The 13,314-nt window shown below is 50.8% G+C and overlaps 1 pseudogene; it reads left to right on the top strand.

The window, feature by feature from the left end:
* Window positions 1–11,234: 11,234 nt before the first annotated feature.
* On the top strand, window positions 11,235–12,997 carry LOC146789581 (uncharacterized; annotated as a pseudogene).
* Window positions 12,998–13,314: the final 317 nt, after the last annotated feature.

Genomic DNA, 13,314 nt, shown 5'->3' on the forward strand with positions numbered 1-13,314 from the left:
GCCTCACCACCCACTCGGACAACCACGCAACCAACATGGAGTATCTCCACTTCCAGGTTCAGACCGATCTTTACACTGCCCTCCGCGGCACCCTCATCTACAGACCTGCTGGACCCCGTCCACCCTTCAACGACTCCATCATAGACTTCATCGCACCCCATGCTCTTGCCTCCTCAGGCTACATCCTCCTCGGCGACCTCACCTTTCACCTGGACTACCTCAACAACAAGAACACATCGTCCCTGCTGGAAAACCTCGCCACCGTCGGACTCAAACAACGGGTCACCTCCCCAAACCATTCAGCAGGACACATGCTCAATCCATCTTCTCCGCCAGCGACAACATCACCTTCAGCCACACCTCCGAGCTGCTTTGGACCGACCACTGCTGTGTCTACTTCTCCTTCACCAAACCCACCGTACACCACTACGCCCACCGCTACCCTCGCAGAAGTTGGAACAAGGTCACCAAATAACAGTTCACCACCTCCCTCAGAAAAAACGCACCTCCGACTTCTGCGGAAGCTAATACCTAAGCATGCAACCTTCATCAATGGATCTCCAACTGCGCTCCCCCCAAGAAAGCGCCGGGCAAGCCACACTCCAAAAAAGCCAGCTGGTTCTCTCCCGCCCTTCATGAGTCCAGATGCACCTATAGAAGGCTCGAGAAGTGATGGAGGAACAGCAACGCCCCAGAAGACCGCTCAGCCTTCAAAACCGCTGTTACCATACATCACCACCTCATTAGAACAACAAAGAATGCGGCCCTACAAGAAAGGATCAACACCAACACACTCTATAGCAAAGAACTGGTCACCGTGGTCAAATAATTCGCCAAGCCCATCACAGAGACAGCAGACATCCTACCCTCCCAAGACCTCTGCAACAACCTCAGCACAATCTTCCACCACAAGATTAAGGAGATCTACGACACCTTCACAGCCCCGATACCCAAGACCCTCTCACCCCACTCGCAACCACCGCATCCAATGACACCGGACCCCAGCAGACCCTGCTCAGCTGGACTCCCCTCACCGCTGACCAAACCCTCAAGATCATGAAGAGCATCCACTACGGGGCACCCTCGGACGCCTGCCCGCACCACATCTTCAACAAAGCCGGGACCTCCATCATCCCCGAACTCTGCTGCACCATCAACTGCTCCATCAACTCTGCCACATTCCTGGAAGACTGGAAACAAGCAGAGATCAACCCCTTACTGAAGAAACCATCTGCCAACCCGAAGGACTTCAAGAACTTCAGACCCATCTCTCTGCTCCCCTTCCCTGCCAAGGTAATCGAGAAGGCCATCAACACCCAACTCTCCGAGTTCATTGAAACGAACCACATCCTGGACCCTTTCCAATCCTGCTTCCAAAGCAACCACAGTACCGAGACGGCCCTCCTCGCTGCCACAGACAACGTCCGCAACCTCCTAAACCGAAGCGAAACTGCAGCCCTCATCCTCCTGGACATCTTGGCCGCCTTCAACACCATCTCCCACCGCACCCTATGCACAAGACTCCACGATGCCAGCATCCGCGACAAAACCCTGGAATGGATCCGCTCCTTCCTCAGCGGCCGAACACAGAGAGTCAGACTACCACTGTTCCACTCTGGACCCACAGAGATAAGCTGCAGAGTGCCTAAGGGCTCCTCCCTGAGCCCCACACTCTTCAATATCTACATGGCCCGCTCGCAGTCATAATCAAGAACCATGGACTCAACATCGTCTCCACCGCCGACGACACCCTGCTGATCCTCTCCCTCACCAACAATCCCACAGTCGCCAAGAACAACTTTCATGCTGGGATGAAGGCTGTTGCCACCTGGATGAAGGACAGCTGCCTCCAGCTAAACACAGAGAAGACCGAAGTCCTCATCCTGGGCTCCACCCCCTCTGTCTGGGATGACTCCTGGTGGCCCGCAGATCATGGACCCCACAGACCACGCACGAAATCTCTGCTTCATCTTGGACTCCTCGCTTTGGCGGGACCAGCACAACATATCACATCGACAAATAACCCTATGGCCAATTCATCAATGGGGAGCAAGCATTTGTTATGCAACATTCGTTCCTTAGTCAAACACTCCACTGAGGTATGGGACCTTATATCATCGGAAGAACCAGATTTATGTTTCCTAACCGAAACATGGCTCAAACCTCATTCAGTTCCGGCCATAACCCTCGGTATACCGACAGGATACAAAATAACCAGGCTGGATCGCCCAAATAAAACAGGGGGGGGGGGGGGGTAGCGATAGTATTTAAACAAGAAATGAACGTTACTATCATCGAAGAACTTTGTACACCTCAGATAGAATTAATGATCTTTAAAATCAATCTAACATCTAAGGAACACAGGAAGGGAGCTGTGGTGTACCGCCCCCCGGGCCCATGTGAGAACTTTTCCGTTCTTCTTATTGAGGCTTTAGCCCCTCATGTACAAGAGAAATCTGATTTTCTTCTTGTAGGGGATTTTAATGTCCACAGTGAACGGGGTAATTGTCCGGAGGCAAATACTTTGCTTGCGGACTTAGACCTATTGGGATTCAAAAAGTACAATTATGGCCCTACCCATCAAGCCGGCCATACTCTGGATTTAGTCATGTCCAATTCGCCCTTGATTAAATGTATGCCTCCTACTCAAGTGGACTGGACGGACCACTTCATTCTTAAATTCTAAACTTTTGCTAATCATAAGCCTAGGGCTGGACAGACTGCGCTAGCCCGCACAAGGAGACCCTGGCATAAACTTACCTCGGAGAATTTCAGGGATAAATACAAGGAACCCACAACTAAGAGCCCGATAGATGATATCACAATCGAATTAAAAATGTTTGAGGAAGCGGTCGCCAAGGCTATAAACGCTACTATTCCTTTAATAGTGTTTAAACCCCGTGTAGCACATAAGCAAGAGGTCTGGTTCTCTGATGAACTAAGATCCCTCAAGTTAAAGACTAGAAAACTAGAAAAGATATGGAGATCATCGCGGAGGGTTGAAGATATGGAATATCATAAGATCGCTCTTAAGACATATCACAAGGCTATTCGGACTGCACGTAAAAACCATATTGCAACACAATTATCTGCAGCTGGTAAAAACTCGAATATGTTATATCAAATCCTACAAACTTTCACTAAGCCAGCAGCCTGTGAAACGGCAGAACTAACATCCCAAGAACTTTGCGACAAGATCTCACTATTTTTTACGAAGAAGATAGAAGGGATCTATGAAAAAATAATGTATTCCAACAAATCCACACTAACAGATAACATCTCTCCACTGACTGTTGAATCCCATTCCCACTCCACCCTGTGCCTCACTGAATTCCCTTCCATATCAATAGATGAGGTAACTGCATTAATTATGCAAATAAAGAGTGGGAGTCCTTTGGATACCATCCCTGCACGCATCATGCCCACATTAGCCAACGAATTAGGCCCGAGAATTCTGCAACTAGTTAATCTGTCCCTGAGTACAGGGGTAGTTCCCCCAGACTGGAAACGGGCGCTGGTAAGACCCCTAAGGAAAAACAATGCCATCCCCTGGACAGAACTGCCTAATTTGAGACCGATCTCTCTTCTTCCCTTTCTGGGTAAACTAATAGAGAAGTTCGTAAATTGCCACCTATCGACGTATATCGAAAAAGCAGGGAGACTGGATCCTTCCCAGTCAGGGTTTAGGCCCAGACACAGCACTGAGACCACCTTGCTGTCCGTCGCAGACGATCTACATATGCTCCAGGACAAGGGTTATTCCGTTGTACTGGTGCTGCTGGATCTGTCTGCAGCGTTTGATACCATGTCGCATAATATCTTGACTTCCAGGCTAGCTAATAGTGGCCTGGGAGGCAAGGCGCTGGCCTGGCTGAGGAGTTTCCTAACAGACCGTACCCAAAGTGTCATCTTGGGTACATTTCGGTCAGAGGAGCTGAGGATCTCCAAAGGGGTGCCACAGGGCTCTTGCTTAAGCCCAACGCTTTTTAACATCTATGTGGCCCCCTTGGCTAACATCATGAGATCCCATGGGTTCATCCCGGTGTGTTACGCAGATGACACCCAACTCCTCTTTCCATTTAAAACACTTACTACGGAGACTAGGAACTCTTTTGCCCAGGGAATGAAAGCAGTGGCACATTGGATGGCGTCCAACTATTTGCAATGTAATGTTGCTAAAACGGAGATGATGCTATTTGGCGAGGCTAAACTCCTGTGGACTCCGGACTGGTGGCCTCAAGATCTTGGGCCAGTCCCTGAGCCTAAATTGGTAGTGAAAGACCTGGGTGTTAGGCTCGACCAGGAGCTTTCCTTAAAACAACATGGTAATCAAGTGGTGGGCTCATGCTTTCATATCATTGGGCTGCTCCGGAAGGTGTTTCCTTTACTCCCAGACGCCACACGAAAGACCTTGGTGCAAGCTTTAGTGTTGAGCAGACTAGATTATTGTAACGGTTTGTTACTATCTGCCAACGAAGGAGTTATCTCAAGACTACAGGTGGTCCAGAACACTGCTGCCCGCCTTGTACTAAACGCACCCCCTCGAACACCCTCCAAACGTTTGCTGACCAAACTTCACTGGTTGCCAGTGAAACAGAGGGTGAAGTTTAAAATATGTTGCATTATACATAAATGTTTGACGGGGACAGGCCCGGCCTACTTGGCCAACAAGTTCATTCCATATGTCCCCATTCGCTCCCTTAGATCTGGTGAGCGGGCTTTGCTATGTGTTCCCAGAGCTAGGAAAGTAAGGCAAGGGTCTAGAGCTCTATCCGTGGCAGGTCCCACGCTCTGGAACAGCCTCTCCACAGCTATTAGATTGCACAGAGAACATCTTCCTTTTAGGAAACATTTAAAGACTTTCCTCTTTCAAGACTAAGATATCATCTTAGTGTTATAATGCACACGGCTAATATCTGTTCCTGATATTGATGATGCTAAAGGGCGCGGAAATACTCCTTAGGGAGTCGATTCTAGCGCGGTATAAACTTGCAGATAAAAATAAAAAAATACTGTGAACCTCCAGATCAACGCTGTCTCAGCATCCTGCTTCCACTCACTACATCTGCTCCGAACGATCTTCAAGTGGACCCTCACAGAGTCCAGAAAGACGGTCACCCACGCACTCATCAGCAGCAGACTCGACTACTATAACGCACTCTATGCCTGCATCACCCAGAAACTCCTCGAGAAACTGCTGAACATTCAGAACGCCTCCAACAGATTCATCCTCAATGTCGCCGCCGCAACCACATCACCAGCCACCTAAGAGACCTCCACTGGCTCCCAGTCATCAAAAGAATCACCTTCAAGCTCCTCACATATGCCTACAAAGCCCTGCAAGACACGGGACCTGCATATTTCAACCACTGCCTCGCATTCCACGTACCCACCGGAGACCTCCGCTCTGACCAACTGGCCCTGGCCGCTGTCCAATGTATTCCAAGACTACAGGCAGGGGAAGATCCTACTCCTACCTCGCAACAAAGACCTGGAACACCCTGCCTCTCCACCTCAGGCAATCACCGTCACAACCCCTATTCAGGAAGGACCTCAAGACCTGGCTCTTCGACTGAACCACAGTGCCTTCAACAGATCAGCAGTTGCCCCCCACCGCCCTCAACGCCTTGAGACCCTTACGGGTGACTAGTTGTGCTATACAAGTCACTTGATTGATTGAACTGCGCTTTGCAATCTGCTGTTGACTAGGCTCAGAAGGAACTGCATAGGTGGTAGTTCCTCCTTTGCTCATGCGCCTCATTTTGCAGTTTGCTACTGTTGAACGTGAAATGAAATGAAGATCACTAGAACATGCACCAACTTAGTCCCACGGAGGTAACTAGGAGGAAGATGGCAGACTTGGTGGAGTACAGTATCAGCATAATGTGCCAAATCCGGACCTTCAACGATTCCCAGAATACCTGCAGTTCTTCATAAAGTGCCGGGGGTGACATGGTGGTGATAATGTTCAAAACATACTTTTTAGGTCTCGCGTGGCGTTGCAGCGCAAAGCGCTGTTCGCCTCGGCGTGATTGATTGTGAACGAGGAGTTTCAGTAGAGGACTTGAAGTCCCGCCCCTCATTTCCATTGGCTGGCGTCACCGTTTATGCTAAACGGGGGCCTGCCATTGGAAATTAGGGTTTTTGGTTCACGCCCTTTCGCCTGCAAGCCGGACTGGCTCGCCTGCTTTGCTGCTGTCGCAAAGCACTTTCTTATTTTTATGGGGCTATGTGTTTCTAATTAGAAACACATGGCCCCATAAAGACAAAAGATTCATACTTGTTCTAAACTGTCATGCTCTCCCCGGCGTGGCAGTTGTGACCCCTGTAGGTGGGGAAAGTCCGCCCCTCGCTCCCGTCCTTCACGTGGGTAGGCTAAGGCCCGGCAGGCAGGCACATTCCTGCGGTGAGGTTGGGACTGCTGCCTGCCTGCTTCGCGTCAGTCACCGGGAGTGCCCCCCCTCCGGGGGCCTTCCGAGCACCGAGATGCCGTGGAGAGCGGGCCCCGGCTGAGCCCCCCCACCCTAGGTTGTAGAACCCCTTCTCCCTATATGCGTATGGGAACATACACTACACAGTTACCAGTACTGCTGAGGTGTCCTTACTGTCAGTGACTGTAACCTCGGCACTGACGGGGCACCCACTTACCACACGCGGGGCTAAGTCGGGGTGGGGGAGGCAGGATAGCGGTACGTACCTCACATAAAACAGGGCAGAACGGACAACCAGGGTGCAAGCGTCCCACACTCGAACAGACCAATTACAGTGAGTAATAGGATCGCAAGCTTCAAACACACAGGTGAGATACACAGGTGGTGATTGAGCAAGCTTCCCTCACACACCCTAGCAAAGCATAGCGCAGGCAGTGGCAATTTGAGCTTCCCTCACATGCACTCGACGGGAACAGCGCAATCAGGAGTAGACGAGTAGTGCAGGCTTCCTTCACATGCACCGGGCAGCTGCAGCACAGGCCCTGCAGAATTGGCAAAGCAGGGTCAGCTTCGCAGCTGCTGAGACCCGGGTCAGGGGGAGCAGCTGGAACGAGGTACCATGCTCCTCCCGCCCCCACTGCCGCCTGGGTCACACCCCCGCCGGTTGTTCCGCACATGGGATAAAAATAACCCGGTATCTAGGAGAAATATGCAAGGAATGTATAAGGGAGGTGGGTAGGGGGATTCGGGGATGATGATGAGTGAGGTCACTGAACGAGGGCACCTGGGTCGCAAGGTACCTGAAAAGCGAGATCAGTGAGCGAGGAAGTGGGGGCAGATCACTAGAGTGGAGACGCTTGAGGAGAGGGCGGGCGGGGCACGGAAGTAAGATCTCCATTTAGTTAACTTGGAGGAGGGATCGCTGTAGTGAAGTCACACGAGGCGCTAGGGGATGGCACCTGGAGAATGCGTTCACCGAGATTAGTGGGGGTTGAGTTCACGGTAGTGCAGTGACTGAGTTTGCTCACCTGAGATTGCTGGGTGTTGATCGGGGACAGAGGTGCGTGGGTAGGCTTGATGGGGCTGGCTGTGTTGAGTTGGGAGGGGCACTTAGTTCACCATAGTGGGAATAAGTCTGGGTTGAGGCCACTAGCGGCGTCCTGGTGTTAAAGGTGTCCGAGCTAACAAATTAACAGGGAGAGCAGAGCCATGGGCCTAGCTCGGATCTTAGAGCCAGTGCATGAGCTGAGCACAGGAACATTTTTTGCTGTGTAAATCATGCAATAAATATCACATACAATATGATAAAATCTCTTCAAAATTAAAAAAAAGTGTATTTCTTTACACGTGTAAGCGTGACATTAATGCTCACATTATAACACTACACATTATAGTCACAGCCGTGAGAAGTACTTTATTAAAAGTGTAACGTGTTTAAACATGAACCTTTAGTGGCCTAAGAGGCAAGATGATTGTCATGTAACCCCTGTACTGAACCAGATTATTAATTATAGAGTAACATTCCTTATGTTAAGGTTTTGTTTTTACCTCTTTGTGCACATTTTATATAGTGCAAACTCGAGCCGAGGGTATTGGAGTGCTTTATATAAGCACACGTCGCATTACACACTGTCAGCCACACCATTCATTGTTTATAGGCACGGGAAAATAAAGTGATTTGATCGGAATCATAGGATGATGAGTTAAGGCTGAGACGAATGGGGTTCCCCAGGTCCCAAGTCGACAGCTCTGGCCTTAATGCCAATCACGGGAATGGGAGTGAGGCAGGCAGAAGCCACGTGAAAGCTCGGCTCGTAATGGGCTCGAGGCTCCAACAGGACCTCGAGTTGAGCCAGAGCCGGGCTTCCGTCTTGAGCCTTGATCGAAAATTGAAGTCAGTAGTAGGAAGGACCCTCTTATGGAGCGCCGCTATTGGAGACAGGAGAGGGTTAATTTATTAGGAGGGGGGAGTACCCGGTAGTGAGGTTAAATAGGGCATCAGCGGAGTGAGTCCTTAGGGTGAGGGGTGATGTGATGTCGGTGAGAGGGTGAGGGCCCTGGTGAGGGCTTTATGAGCGGTTGGGACTGGGAAAGTGAGAGTCAGGGAAAAACAAGCCGAGGGCACGGTTTTGACATTATAATCAGTGTTGGAATCGAGCTATATTTTATTGTGAGCTTTTTAAAAATGTTTTTATGATAAAGGTAAAAAAGTGAGTTTATATTTACTTAAAATTTCTATAATTGTGAGATTATTTAAAGTAACTAAATAACGTGAATTGGTATGTTCCAGGAACGTGTATTGGGAGGGCGCTTGGGGTGTATGCTGTGGTCGGTGCGTTCAGCAACATATAAGGGTTCAGGGTTGTGCCAGTATTGTGTTGTACCCAGAGTGCACCACAGATCTGTTTTGCCGAAGAACCCGGGAAGACTTGTTAGGTCCAAGTAGGAACGCTCCGCCAATCGATGTCTCAAAACCCCATTTTTTTGAGGATTTGCTTCCTTTCTGCTCTCAGAATGGTGATCTGGGCTGTTCCAGAACACTAACATGTGCAACGAAATATCTAAACAATTTCCCACCACGACCAGTGAGTTGTAATGGCTTCCCCGGACTGCCGATGCCCACCGCTCAACACAGAACCGTGTAGCTGCACTAGACACAGCGTGTCTAGCTGTGCGCCAGACTCTGCAGGGTCAAAGGTCTCACCATGGAGTCTCTACTACAAGCGATGGCCGCCACCATGAGCCAACCACGTGTGCACTGCAGCAGATTTCACACAGAAACTTAGCTCTAGATAAATTCTTCTAGTGATCTGCAGTCCTTTTCTAGGCCGAATACACCTTATGGTCATTTTTATAGGCAGTGAAGGTCTGCCGTGATTGGGTGCCCCTAGCCCCAAACGTGTAGTTGGGCCTATTGCAACAGTTGTTTTGCAGTTCTACACTGAAAAAAGTATATCCTCGGTGTCACCTGCTTGCCTCCAAGGGGGGGCAGTTTGTCACCACCATGAAATCTTTCAACACATACGGGCACGGGCACAACCTGAACGATTACAATACTGTACCTGCAGGGTCGTTGCACAGGTTCTGAAGTCCTGCGTTGTTGGCAATGAGTAATTCCCAGGAAAAAGTGTGGCGGGAACTTTAGATGCCTTTTTAACGAGGGCTGAGTTTGTCCTCATCAATGAAATTAAATCGACAGAGCGCATGTTATCCCTGGAGCCTCACATCTCGCAAGGCAGATTTTCTCCAACTCCTGCTTCTCCTAATGCTCTGTCAGGGTTTAATCAGGAAATATCCCCATCACGGTTGAGCCAGTCGCCACTCGTTGTCCCAGCAACATTGATTAATTCGTTCTCCTGTACATCTATGGAGCAGGAATCTTGCCCTGATAAAATGAAATCGAGAACTAGAAGGCAGAAAGCAAAAACAAAATCTAACCGCATTAACGAATCCCCTGTTGTAATAAGGAAGAACCGGGGAACAACGAAATCAAATAAATCCGTAAAGGGCACATCTGGGAGGAAAGAGCCAGTCGCTCCTACTACAAGTGTTGTTGGTGAGGGCAATCTAACTTCCCCGAATCAGAACAGGGCAGGGCCATTAACTGTCAGTACGCTGGAGGGGGACTTTTGGAGCAGGCTTGAAACCATGCTGACCCCCTTAATAGACCCCATCTTTCAAAAAATAAGCTTAGTAGAAGACAGGCTATCTAAATTAGAAAGGACGATGGTTTATAATCCGTCGGTTATTTCAACAGTAAGTACAAATATGCCCAAAGCTCATATAGTCAAGGAAGGGGAAAGAGCTGGGCAGAAAGAAGCAGGGGTAGTGTGACGAGGGGGAATTGAGGAAGGACCCCGGGGGCACCAGGACACCGCTGCCGGTCCTGACTCTACTCACACCTGAGAGGAGGGGCTTGAGGGACCCAAAAGCACCGGAAGCAGACACAGAAGAGGAGCAGAGCGAGAGCGAGGAGTAGAGCGAGAGCGAGGAGCAGAGCGAGGAGCAGAGCGAGAGTGAGGAGCAGCATGAGGAGCGGAGCGAGAGCGAGGAGCAGCGCGAGGGCGAGGAGAAAAGCGAGGAGAGGGGCGAAGGAGAAACAACGGCAGAAACCAGATGCTACGCCGGGACGTACCCCAGGGAAGGACCTGAGGACGAGGCAGCTGGGGCCCGTGAGCCGGGTCCCGGCTTCAGGCAAGTGCTAGAGGAAACCGGGAGGTCCCTCGTGGGTTGGTGGCACGTACAGTTAGCCTACTCTGGCTTATAGACAACCGCCAATAGGGATAGTGGGTGGGCAGCCTGTAAACCTTCACCAACGGGACAGACCTGACAATAAGGCCTGGGGACGCCGGAATCGAAAAGCCCACACCCTAGAGGGAATAAGGGGTTGGGTACACCCCCCCCCCCCGAAACGCAGTTACCAAAAAGGAGAGGGGAGCCAATAGGAGGGAAAGGATAGATACTAATTGCCCGGTGTTTCTTTTTGTTTTCCGAGGGGACGCCTGGCAGGACCACGCCCGAGGAACCCACCAAGGATGCGGGGGTGGGAAGCAACAGAAGCCGGAAGAACTCCAGGGACCCCTCCATACAGAGACAACTTCTTGATCCCCTTTTCCTCTACCCCTGGACATGTGTCCGTGGCAAAAAAATAAAACTGAGAATCAAACAGAAGCAGCAGTCTCCTCTGGTCTGTGGGGCGGGGCGTGACAGTGGTGTCAGAAGTGGGATTCAGGACCGAACCACCACGCCCGCGCACGACCAAAGTCGTACCCGTTAAGCACGGAAAACCACCCACTTACCACCATGATGCAGCCCATAGGTCTAAACGAAATGCTGGCCCAACTGGCTGAGGGACAACGCCATTTGCAACTAGTCGTCGAAGCCCAGTCCACGGAAGCTAAAAAGGACAGGGAGGCGTTACAAGAGGCCCTGCAAGCCCAAGCCGGTCTCTTGGTACAAAATCAGGCCGTCCACGATACTGCCATCCAAAAACTAACAGACACTATCGCCAGCGCCAAGGTGCATCCGAACGTCCCCAGCTCAGTACTACAAAAGTACAGAGCCGGCGAAGACCCGGACTTCTTTTTCACTAACTTCGAGCGGGTGGCGAGTACGGCCCAATGGCCTATGGAACGCTGGGGCCAGTACATCGCTCCTCTCCTGTCCGGCGAACTACAAACAGCCTATCAAGCCGCCAACCCCTCTGGTATCACACCCTACGATACCATAAAAAAACCATCCTAGAACGCCTCGGATGTGACCAAGAACAGTACCGTAGCCGATTCCGAAAGGAGAATTGGCAACCCCAAGATAATCCCAGGGCGTTCTTTTATCGAATACAAGATCTAGGTACTCGATGGCTGCAGCCCCATACGAGTAGTAAAGAAGAATTAGTGGATAAGATCCTTTTGGAACAGTACATAGACGGCCTCCCTACAATGACCCGGGCTTGGGTAAAACAACATCCGAACCTTACTGTACCCCATGCTATAGAACTAGCCTGCGCCCACCAACGGTCACCGGAGGCTCGACCCTTCACACCCAGAATCTCTACCTCCATCATACACCAGTGGAGGGCGACCGTCCCTAGCCATGTTCCCTCAACCCCACGCTCTCTTATTGATCCCCGACTCATACATCGACCAGAAGGGAAAGAGGGTAGTCAGGGACCCCAATGCTTTCATTGCGCAGAGTGGGGCCATACTGTCCACAGAAACCCACTTCCATCGAACCCATGGAGGTTGGATACGCCAAAGGAAGGGTGCTATGGGCAGCAGAGGGTGATGAAGCCTATCATCTGACCCTTAAGGTAAACCATACCGATACCCGGGTCCTGATTGACTCTGGGTGTCGTCATTCGGTGATCACACAAGAACGGGTACAGGCCCATCAGTGGCAAGAGGGGGAAGTAGTCGTTATTACATGTGTGCACGGGGACCAGAAATGCTACCCTGTGGCGACGGTGACCTTAGGGTTTGGAGAACAGAGCGCCGTAATCCGAGTAGTGGTCATTCCACACCTAGTCGAGGACATGATCATCGGTACTGATTATAAGGGGTTCTCTGCTCTCTTATCCAGGGCGATAGAGGAGAGAGAGACACAACGATGGCTTAGGGAAGCTCTATTGTCAACCGTGGACATAGAACCAGGTGTGTGCAAAACAAAGAAATCGCGTCGGGAAAAGAGAGAGCAAAATAGGATCACTGTATTAACCGGCCGAGCTAACATCCCTTCTACCCCCTCAGGCACAGATGAAGAACCAGGACCTATTGGCATCTTTAGGGCCGAGCAGAGAGAGGATCCAGCATTGGGACATGCCTGGGCACGGGCCATAGACGACAAAGACGATCAGGTAGGCCCCTGTTTTGTAATATCAAAGGGGTTGCTATACAGAAAGGTAACGAAACCCGATGAAACCCTTCGACAGCTCCTAGTCCCCCTACCGTTTCGCACTCAGGTTCTCTACTTAGCCCACAACCATGCGGGAGGGGGTCACAATGATAGGGAAAAAACGGAGGAATACCTCTTGCGACTATTCTATTGGCCAGGGGTCTTCTCCGACATAAGGAGATACTGCGCAGCCTGCGTAAGATGTCAAGTGTCCAACCTTCCCCATATACCCAAAGCGCCTTTATGTCCTCTTCCGTTATTGAAGTCCCCTTTTCCCGTGTGGGAATGGATTTGGTCGGCCCCCTGATCACCTCGACCCGGGGATATCAGTACATACTAGTGCTGGTCGATTATGCGACTCGATACCCGGAGGCCATTCCCCTTACCAGCATGTCCACGAACAGCGTCGCGCAGGCCATGTTAACCTTCTTTAGCAGGGTGGGGTTCCCCAAAGAGCTTCTCACCGACCAGGGGACCCCGTTTATGTCGAGGT

Source organism: Triturus cristatus, chromosome 10 (assembly GCF_964204655.1).
Source record: "Triturus cristatus chromosome 10, aTriCri1.1, whole genome shotgun sequence".
In the NCBI taxonomy this organism is placed as follows: domain Eukaryota; kingdom Metazoa; phylum Chordata; class Amphibia; order Caudata; family Salamandridae; genus Triturus; species Triturus cristatus.